Genomic DNA, 9,044 nt, shown 5'->3' on the forward strand with positions numbered 1-9,044 from the left:
ACACCAGGTTGGTCGGCAGATGTCAACCGTAACTAAAATTATTCAGTCCCATCTGCTATTCTATTTCTAGTGACAGTGGCATTGACCCAAGAGGCTCTTGCGCAATCCCATGAAAGGTGTCCATAAACTTTTGCGACAATATGTCAACCAGTACCAACCATTTTTCTAATTTTAGTAACAGTGACCTTGATTTTTAACATAGGGGCTCCAAATACAAGCCTATGAAAGGTCTCTATTAATTCTTCCTAAGTACAAATTTTGGTCATAATTTATTTAAAGCCTTATAACGGTAAACAACCCAACCGAACGAGTTTACTTTAGTGGCAAAACTGGAAACTTCATTCAATGGTACATTTCCATCTGGATGAGTATTTGTGAAGAAATTTGCTGAATTTTATTAATATTTGAAATAACGTTTTGTAAAACAAATAGAATAAAGATAATTATCTGTGATTTAATAAAAGGTACTTGTCTAGACTCGGACTTGAGACTTAAAAATGGGCCCTGGAGGGGTATCAATTATGCTTCCTCAAAGGTATTAGTGTATATGTAACTGCTTCGCACCAAAAAGGTCTTCGAGCACCATTAAGTTATAGTTTCTTTGATTTGCAAGAAGGACACAGTACCATCAACTATAATGGAAATAGAGTCAAGAGTTATTTATATCAGCTTATTGCTGTCTTCGCAATCCAGTTAAAATAAACTGGTATAATAAAAGTGATGAATACTTGGCCTCAAACGCCACCTGAACACATGAATAGTAAGGTTTTGTGTTTAAGATATACGAACATGAGCATTTAAACAGTTTTTTATACAATTTTTATCTAACTTTTTTCTTTTTACTATTTTGTGTCTTAAACTCCTTCAAAATGATGTTAATTGGTATTTAATGGCAAAAGCGCGCTGAAGTTTTGATAATGTCAAGCCAATTTTGAAAATAAGGAATTAATCATTTTTCCAAGCTTTGTGAGCGCTGATATTGAAATTTAGACAGCAGAATGGGCCATAGTCTTTACCCAGTGAGTAATGTCAATTAAAATAACTGATAAAATAAATATAACAACCATCAGAAAGAATAAAACAAAATATAACTATTATGATAAAGTTTTTTTTCTTTCTGAAATATGATAAAGGGGATTGCATGTTGTTAAGGTTATGTGGACATTGCTAGTATTGGCGTTGCTGGTGGGTGGGGTACTTAGATATACATGTACATTGTAAAAGGATACTAATGCTATTATACTATAATTTTGCCTTTCAAACTGGGAAGCAAGAAAATGAAATAATCTGGCATAGTTTCAAAATCATGTTTGAAGCAAAGCGTGAAGTTTAGACCATGGGTTCTAAAGTTCAGGATGAATCCAATAATTCAGGATTGAGAACTTTCAACATCAGTTTACTATACAGTTAGTTGTAAAGATCGTTGTTTTTTCCGACATTTGCATCAAAACAGTAAAAAGTACCTTGGAATGAATATAAATGACTTTGAAAACAATTTCCAGACCCTTTATTCCACTTCTGGCATAAATCCCTCGTACCCAAACAGACCCCGAAGATATCATTCAGAATTGAAAACTATCAGCAGTTGAAATCCCTGTTAATCGAACCCCTGTCACAATATGAAGGACAATGATTGTAGTTTTGTCGATAAAAATCCATTACTTTTGATCAACTTTTATTTGTTTTTTTCTCTCGCTAGAAAAAACTTTAGAAATTTCTTGCTGAGCATTTTGCTTTCATAGATTTATGAAACTTAACATTTGTAAACATCTAAACTACTAAAAAGAACATGTATTTCAATAGATGCTAATATTTTTGTACCAAATAGACTACTGGTATATGTGTATGTAAAGATACCATTCAACCTTTGTCATCTACAGACCTCTTTTATGTAAGGTAATCTATAAATTTGTGCAGTAAATATCGTTTACAAAGAGTACTGGTACATATGTCTACCCGCTATGAGCCTTTCATGTATACACACTATTAAAACTTGACAAATATATTGATTGAGTTATGTTTATGATACCTGGGAGGCATTGCAGATACAAAGTGATGACATTGAGCCGATTGTTCAGAACTTTGTTAAAGTTAACAACGCTGTTTACATCATCGTTGTTAACTTTTAAATATGTATTGTTCTCAAAGTTTCACGGATACGCTTATGATCTGCAGTATTACTAATAATATTTTAGCTAAGTGTAACAGTTATAGATGAGCTTATTGTAAAATAGTTCCCTCTAACGGTTAACAATGATGTCGAGAACCGTGCTGTAAGCTTTAACACAGTTCTGAGCAATCGGTCCATTGTCAATGGTTGTTGTCTGCGGCGGCGTCAGCGTTTATTGTCTTTAAGCTTGGTATGCACATTGGTTATGGTCAGAAGATGGCCTGTTTTGATTTTGGGGTCAGGAAGTCATAGTGACTTACTAGACAAAATGGGTGCTCGCGACAGGCAACACATTCGAATTCATAGGAATATTTGTGTCACTACTGCAACCTTGTCACTTTAAGCTCTTACCTTAAAGGTCAAGGTAATTTTCAAACTTTAATTCAACCCTATAGGGTAAACATAGTAATGATTCATGTCCCCCTGTAACATTGTCACTATCAATTGGATTTTGATCACCCATCTCAGAATTGTGGAGTAGAGTGGGCAATATGTTGCGCATGACATTGTCATGCTTTCACTTTACATAAATCGTGCCCTTAGTACCACATTTCATTCATGCCCTCACATCAAAGGTCAAGATCATACGTAGATGGTCACTTTCCATGGATTTTATACTTATAATTTAAACTTCACAGATTTGCACAGCAGCTGAGTGAGATGTGTCATGCATAGCATTATTGCTCTCACTGCGATAGACAAGGTCACACCTAATGGTCAATGGAGCCTGTTGAGGATTCCCTAGTAATAGTCTTTGCTATACTTCGTTTTTACCATAAAAACAACAACACAAATGTACAATACCAGACGAGTTGTTTATGAGATGATGACGTGCAGCCAGGTTAAGTAAGTATAAAACGAGCACATGTATTTATGTAGAGCACAACACAATGAAATTCACTGGCTAATAAAGTCCTCTGCAGTGCAACCGACCGACCAGGCAAAACCAGAGACGGTTAACTCTGGAAACGTGTGTTCGTTTGCCAAGTGTCGATCCACAAAGTATGAATGTCGAACCTCATTGATTTGTTTGGTTTCAAATATGGATATAAAACAGTGAAACAAAATCACTAAAAATATTGAAGTGAAAATTTAGGTTACGAAGTGATCTGAGTGAAGTCGACTGGTAGAATGACTCTACACGCTAATATACCAATACAACACTAAATCCTCGCGCAAGACTGACCACTACTGTATTAAAATACTATCGTTTCGCCAAGACAAATATTTCACGCTATAATAACGAAACGCGTGAAATGAATAGTCTTTGCTATACTTCGTTTTTACCATGAAAACAACAACACAAATGTGCAATACCAGAAGAGTTGTTTAGAATACAAAAAGAGCGGGCTTGAAAAATGAGATGAAAAGAATAGCTTATCAAAAAGATAATATGTTTTGCAAAAACAAATGATGAATTTCGAATCATTACTCTTAAAGTAATCTTTAAAAAAACTACAAAGCTAAATATTTAGACACTTGCAACCTCCTCTCCAAGGAGTCACAGACATATTTGTCCTTACTATTTTCGCTCTTCCAGCGATCATGACGTTTCCAACAACGATCATTAACACCGGCATTCGCCGCGCACGTGGCGCCACCTGCAAGCAAAGATCTCAAACCTATGTTCGAATCCCCAACCACTTCTCTCAATCTAGCCAAAAGACACTCACGAGTTCTCGTGTAACTCAGTGGCTTATTCTTTGAAATGAGTTTGCACTTATCTTTCGATCTATTGATAGGCCGAAAAAGAAAACTATTTTACAGACTAGACAAATTTGCTGCGCTAAAATACCCTTGTAACAAAGTGTATGGACAAGCCGCTGTAGAACCCATAGCAATATCTACTTTATCACCCCTGCGATACTGGTCAGTCTTTCTTCCCCTTATAGCTATCATGAAAGAATTATCGTTAAACTTTATAGTTACAATGCAAATGAATCAATTCATCAAAACGCAAAAATCCATTAAACGCTAAAATAATCATACATAAATCACGTAGTTTGTAAACATCTGTAATGCTAGAATAATTGTTACACAAATTTATTAACGTGTCAGTTAAAATGGGATCCTAGCGTTGTGTCGGTTTTGAAAGGGTTCTTTTTGCAGTTTCGAGCAGGTTTGTCACAAATGCATTAGCAGTAGGATCCGGTAAACTTCTGAGTGAATGTGCCCATTTAATGCTGTACACAGTCACAGAACAAGAAATGCGTTTGTCGATTTATTCAGTCAAATATAAGGCAACGTGAAGTGGTGAAGCTGGAATTGCGTTACCTCCCTTTGATGTAATGAAATGCTTCAACTTATTAAAATAACTCATATACTTGATGTTCGTTCTGTCACTCCTTGAACCCGCCAAAAAGTTCGCCATCTTGTCCAACAGATCACCGAATACGTCACTATCCAATCCACTGGTGCTTAACTCAGTGGTGGATCCAGGACTTCCTAAATGGGGGGGCACAACTAATTATAATTATATAAAACTTTTTAAATGCATTATTTTAATCATATAATGACATGAAATTAACATTTGTCTTCACTATCAAAGATGTTTGGCAGATCAATTGAATTAAAAAGATAGCATTTACTGATCTAAGATAAACCTTTCAAAAAAACAACAACGATATCTTGCCGGTTTGGGGAATCGAACCAGGGTCTACGGATAAACCGGCTAAGTCCTTAACCACTAGTCCACCTTAGACACTGATATACAAGCCGTAGAATAAATGCTATATGAACCTACCAGGTACAGTATATTGATTGCACACAACGATACAGTAGGTACTTTGAATGTCATTGTCATTTAAGTTAACTGAAGTAAAAACAACTTGACAACAAATCACAAAAAGGGTTTCAAATAAATTATTATATATTAATTTACAAAGGCTCTAGCATAATTCCGAGAACTAGACGATAATTAAGGCCGAAATGGAAAGTTTTAAGGCGGCAACGTTTTGAATTTAAACTTTTGTTAAATGCACGTCATGCACACACGTATATTGTTGTCACACAATGACATTATTAAAAGCAATGACGAACATGTAATGTGCACATGTTAACAGTTTAAAACAAATTATATTTCTGGCATATGGTATATTCTGAAAACAGTAAACTTACGTGTATAACTGCAGCCATATTTGTCTACTTTTGATCAGCTGTCTGTGTAAAATGCGGCGCCGATTTTTTATTATCAAATGTTCGGGCCCCGATGTCATTATCAAGAGACTTTTTTTGTGTCGTATACTATTTTATACTCGATAATCAGGTTCAATTGTTTATTTGCTTAAATTCTTATATAAAATATAATTTATTATATATTTAATATATATTATCACAATTTAATTGTGACAAAACAATTTATTTATACAGTCAAATGTGCCCCAAAAACATAACTTGCCGGCCCGCTGGGGGGGGGGGGCACGGGCCCTCTGTGACCCCCCCGGTAGAGACGCCACTGTAACTCGTTCTGGATACCCTCTCTCAGGTTTAGGCCTGCGAAACATAAACATACATGAGTTACGTAAATCTCAAAGCCACAAATCCAAATTTAAGCGGCCTGTCGTCAAAAATCCCGTTTCTTCCGCGTCTCCGCCTTGTGAGACAACCAGGTTGAAAAACAATACAATCATGTACAAAAACGGCCTTTTCGCCGTCACTCTGAAAACAAATTGACCAAAACGGAGCCGATTTCCACATAGGAACTAACAATGTTGCTTTACACTGTTCTTTCTTTATCTTAATTATCTTAATAATGCAGTCATTGATCAATCTCGGTGGAGGAACTAGCCAATTGTTCTCTCCCGACCATTGTACACTGAAAGCGTCAACAGACGTAGTACCCGGACACCAGTATTTTGAATTAAAATTGGCACATTTAGCATTGTAGCTGCATGCAAAACGACCACATGTATGCGGTCCCCATACACGTTATAAGTCATTAAAACAAATTGCTTAATAGACCAGTCATCACTATCCGTACACCTTCTCAGAAAAACAGCTTCAGTATTGTTTTCCCGAGGTACCCACTTTGGGACGAGTGTAATATTGTGCGTGTTACATACATTGTCAACATTCAAGGCAATATAATGCAAATAAGGCATTTTACTGCCAACCCTCTAAATGCTAGGCACATTTTTATTTTCTGAATTGGCAATGATCTCACGCCCTTCCAGGCAGCCAACTGAGCTATGTAAAACTCTATATACAGCCTCAAGCTCTCTAAAAGTCGAGCTTAAACCACTCTCAGTTTCAGACCAACAACCTACTACGACGCTGTCTTCAATACCTTCAATATAACCACCAAACCCAGCTCCACTGGCGTCACAAAAGACGACTGCTTGATCGCTTACAACAGGCACCTCGATCGTGTTATCGGGCTCTTACTTGCCACAATTTAATCTCTTTATATTTGACTGCCAAAACAACATTTCGTCAAAAGCCACACTACTCACCATGACACGAGCGTTCCAAATAGCACGACATAGTACACATTGATACAGTGACCTTGACCTTAGACGCACATGAGGCCCAACAGCACTTTGCATTGATATCAACTGACCAATAAGACGTGCGATTAAACGTACTGGAAAAGTTGTCTTGCCACTTGCGATTTTTGCAATCAAATCACTCAAAAGATCCAGCATGCTCTTAACACCACTCAATGCTAACAACAAACGTACCTTCTAACGTGTTCCAAACGTAACCAAGCCACGTAATAGACTGACACGGCTCCCAATGACATTCGTCCTCCGCAATCAAAAACCCAAAACTTACTAGATCTCTCTGAAAGAAGTTTGATGCAGAAACTGCATTCTCGTAAGTTGTTGCACAACCTAGACCGTCATCAAGAAATAAAACAGTTTTATGGCCTAAACTTCTCCATTTTGTAATCAGAACTAGTACCTTAGGAAATATGAATCCTGCAGGTGATATTCCGTAAGCAAGCACGTTATAGTCGAAGTATTTTCCGTTCCAACAGAATCCTAGAAAAGTTCTATATTCATGAAAAATCATGATATGGTGATATGCTCTGCGAATATCAAATGCAAACAAGTAATGCAACATCTCCCTTAAAGAACATTCCTTTAGCAACTGACTGATCTTCAAAACAACATTTATACATGAAAAGCTCTGGGTTTATATGGCGACAATCAAGCACTAACCGTGGCTTACCTTTCTTGCAAAATGCAACTGTCAACGTATTTTTCACAAAAGGAAATTCGCTAACCTCAGATATACAACCTTTTTTCCAGTAGTGTTTTGATTTCACTGGTCACGAACGATGCATCGTCTAATGCAGATTTGTTATTATTTAAAAAGACAGATTTAGGAATCTCTCGAAAAGGTAATTAGTCAACAACATATTACAACATCTAAAATATACTCGTTTGCATCCGCTTCTTTCCAATGTGTATAGCAAAAATGTAACCTACCAACCGGTGAATCAACTGAATTTACTTTTTTCAATTCTCTGAAATTTTCTACAACAGAATTCAACAAAGATCTACTTGTCTTATTTTCCTTTTGTAATGGTGCACCCACGTCAGGCACCACAACCTTACATTCCGCTCGCCAATGTCCCGAACGCCCGCACTGGAAGAAGAGGCCCGGACGCCTCGCCTGTGTACCACCGCCACCGACCACGGCACAGGTATCGTAGAAGTTGTCCTGCTTCTTACGTCGACGTTGTCCGATGAAGGAACTCCGTGATACGGCGCGAAACGCCGACAACGTGACATCCGCTCTTGACGTAACTTCCGGTCCGCTTTCATCTGGGCCTTGAAGATTTTCTTCTCGTCATCCGAGTCTTTTGCAGGAGGGTGAGCCTCATACTCTTGGACAACTTTCCATCCACTATCAGAGGAATCTGCAAGCTTAATCATTTTTGTCTGTGAGATAAAATGTCCATACCCTCTGAAATATTCCTGTGCGCCTCGGCCACGAGTTCCGCGGAGTGATTACTCAATGAGTCCTGGAGATAGCCGTCAGCTTCTTTCAATTTGCCAAGAATTTTCGCGTTGACCTTATGCTGTTCTTCATTTCCCTTCCGCCAGAAAGAAAAAGACTCGTGCTGGGCTAGATTCTCTTGTATCGAAGAAAGCTGAGCTTGAGAAACGTGTTGCCTGTCCGAAATACGCTTTTCAAAAGCATCCAATTAATTTGTAATAATGTTTTCTAAATAAGATAAAATGTTATTTTCTTCCATGGCTGCACGACCTTCAAAACTAGAAATTTAGGTTACGAAGTGAACTGAGTGAATTCGACTGGTAGAATGACTCTACACGCTAATATACCATTAGACAACAGCTACCTCCAGCCGGCCAATCATAGGCCTGCAAAAGTGTTTGATAAATCTCACACACAACTGTTTTTCTGTCGGATATTTCAACTTGTAAATCTCGTGCAAATCGTGCCACCTACTTACATGACGTTACAAGGACGTTCTTAATACTACAGAAATGTTTGTTTCCTGTGCTTTCCTGACATTTTTCTCATACAAATGTATGGTATTCGACTGAGAAACAAGCAATACACTTTCTGTTGTCTAAGTCGGATAGATCACGAGTAGCTGTTTGATATGGAATTATCAACTCGCTACGCTCCCTGATAAATTCCATATCTAACGGCTACTCGTGATCTATCAGGCTACTATATCCTATACATATAGCACGAAATCCTCGTGCAAGACTGACCACTATTGTATTAAAATACTATCATTTCGCCAAGACACATACTAACGAAACGCGTGAAATGAATATTATATGTCTTTGCAATAACGTCATCACAGAATATGTGTCAATACGTGCTTAATAAATAAATATGGCTATAAATCTGTCAAGGTCAAATCAGGGGCATTAATGTTTGCGAAAGCTCT

This window comes from Mya arenaria, chromosome 5 (assembly GCF_026914265.1).
Source record: "Mya arenaria isolate MELC-2E11 chromosome 5, ASM2691426v1".
Classification (NCBI taxonomy): Eukaryota; Metazoa; Mollusca; class Bivalvia; order Myida; family Myidae; genus Mya; species Mya arenaria.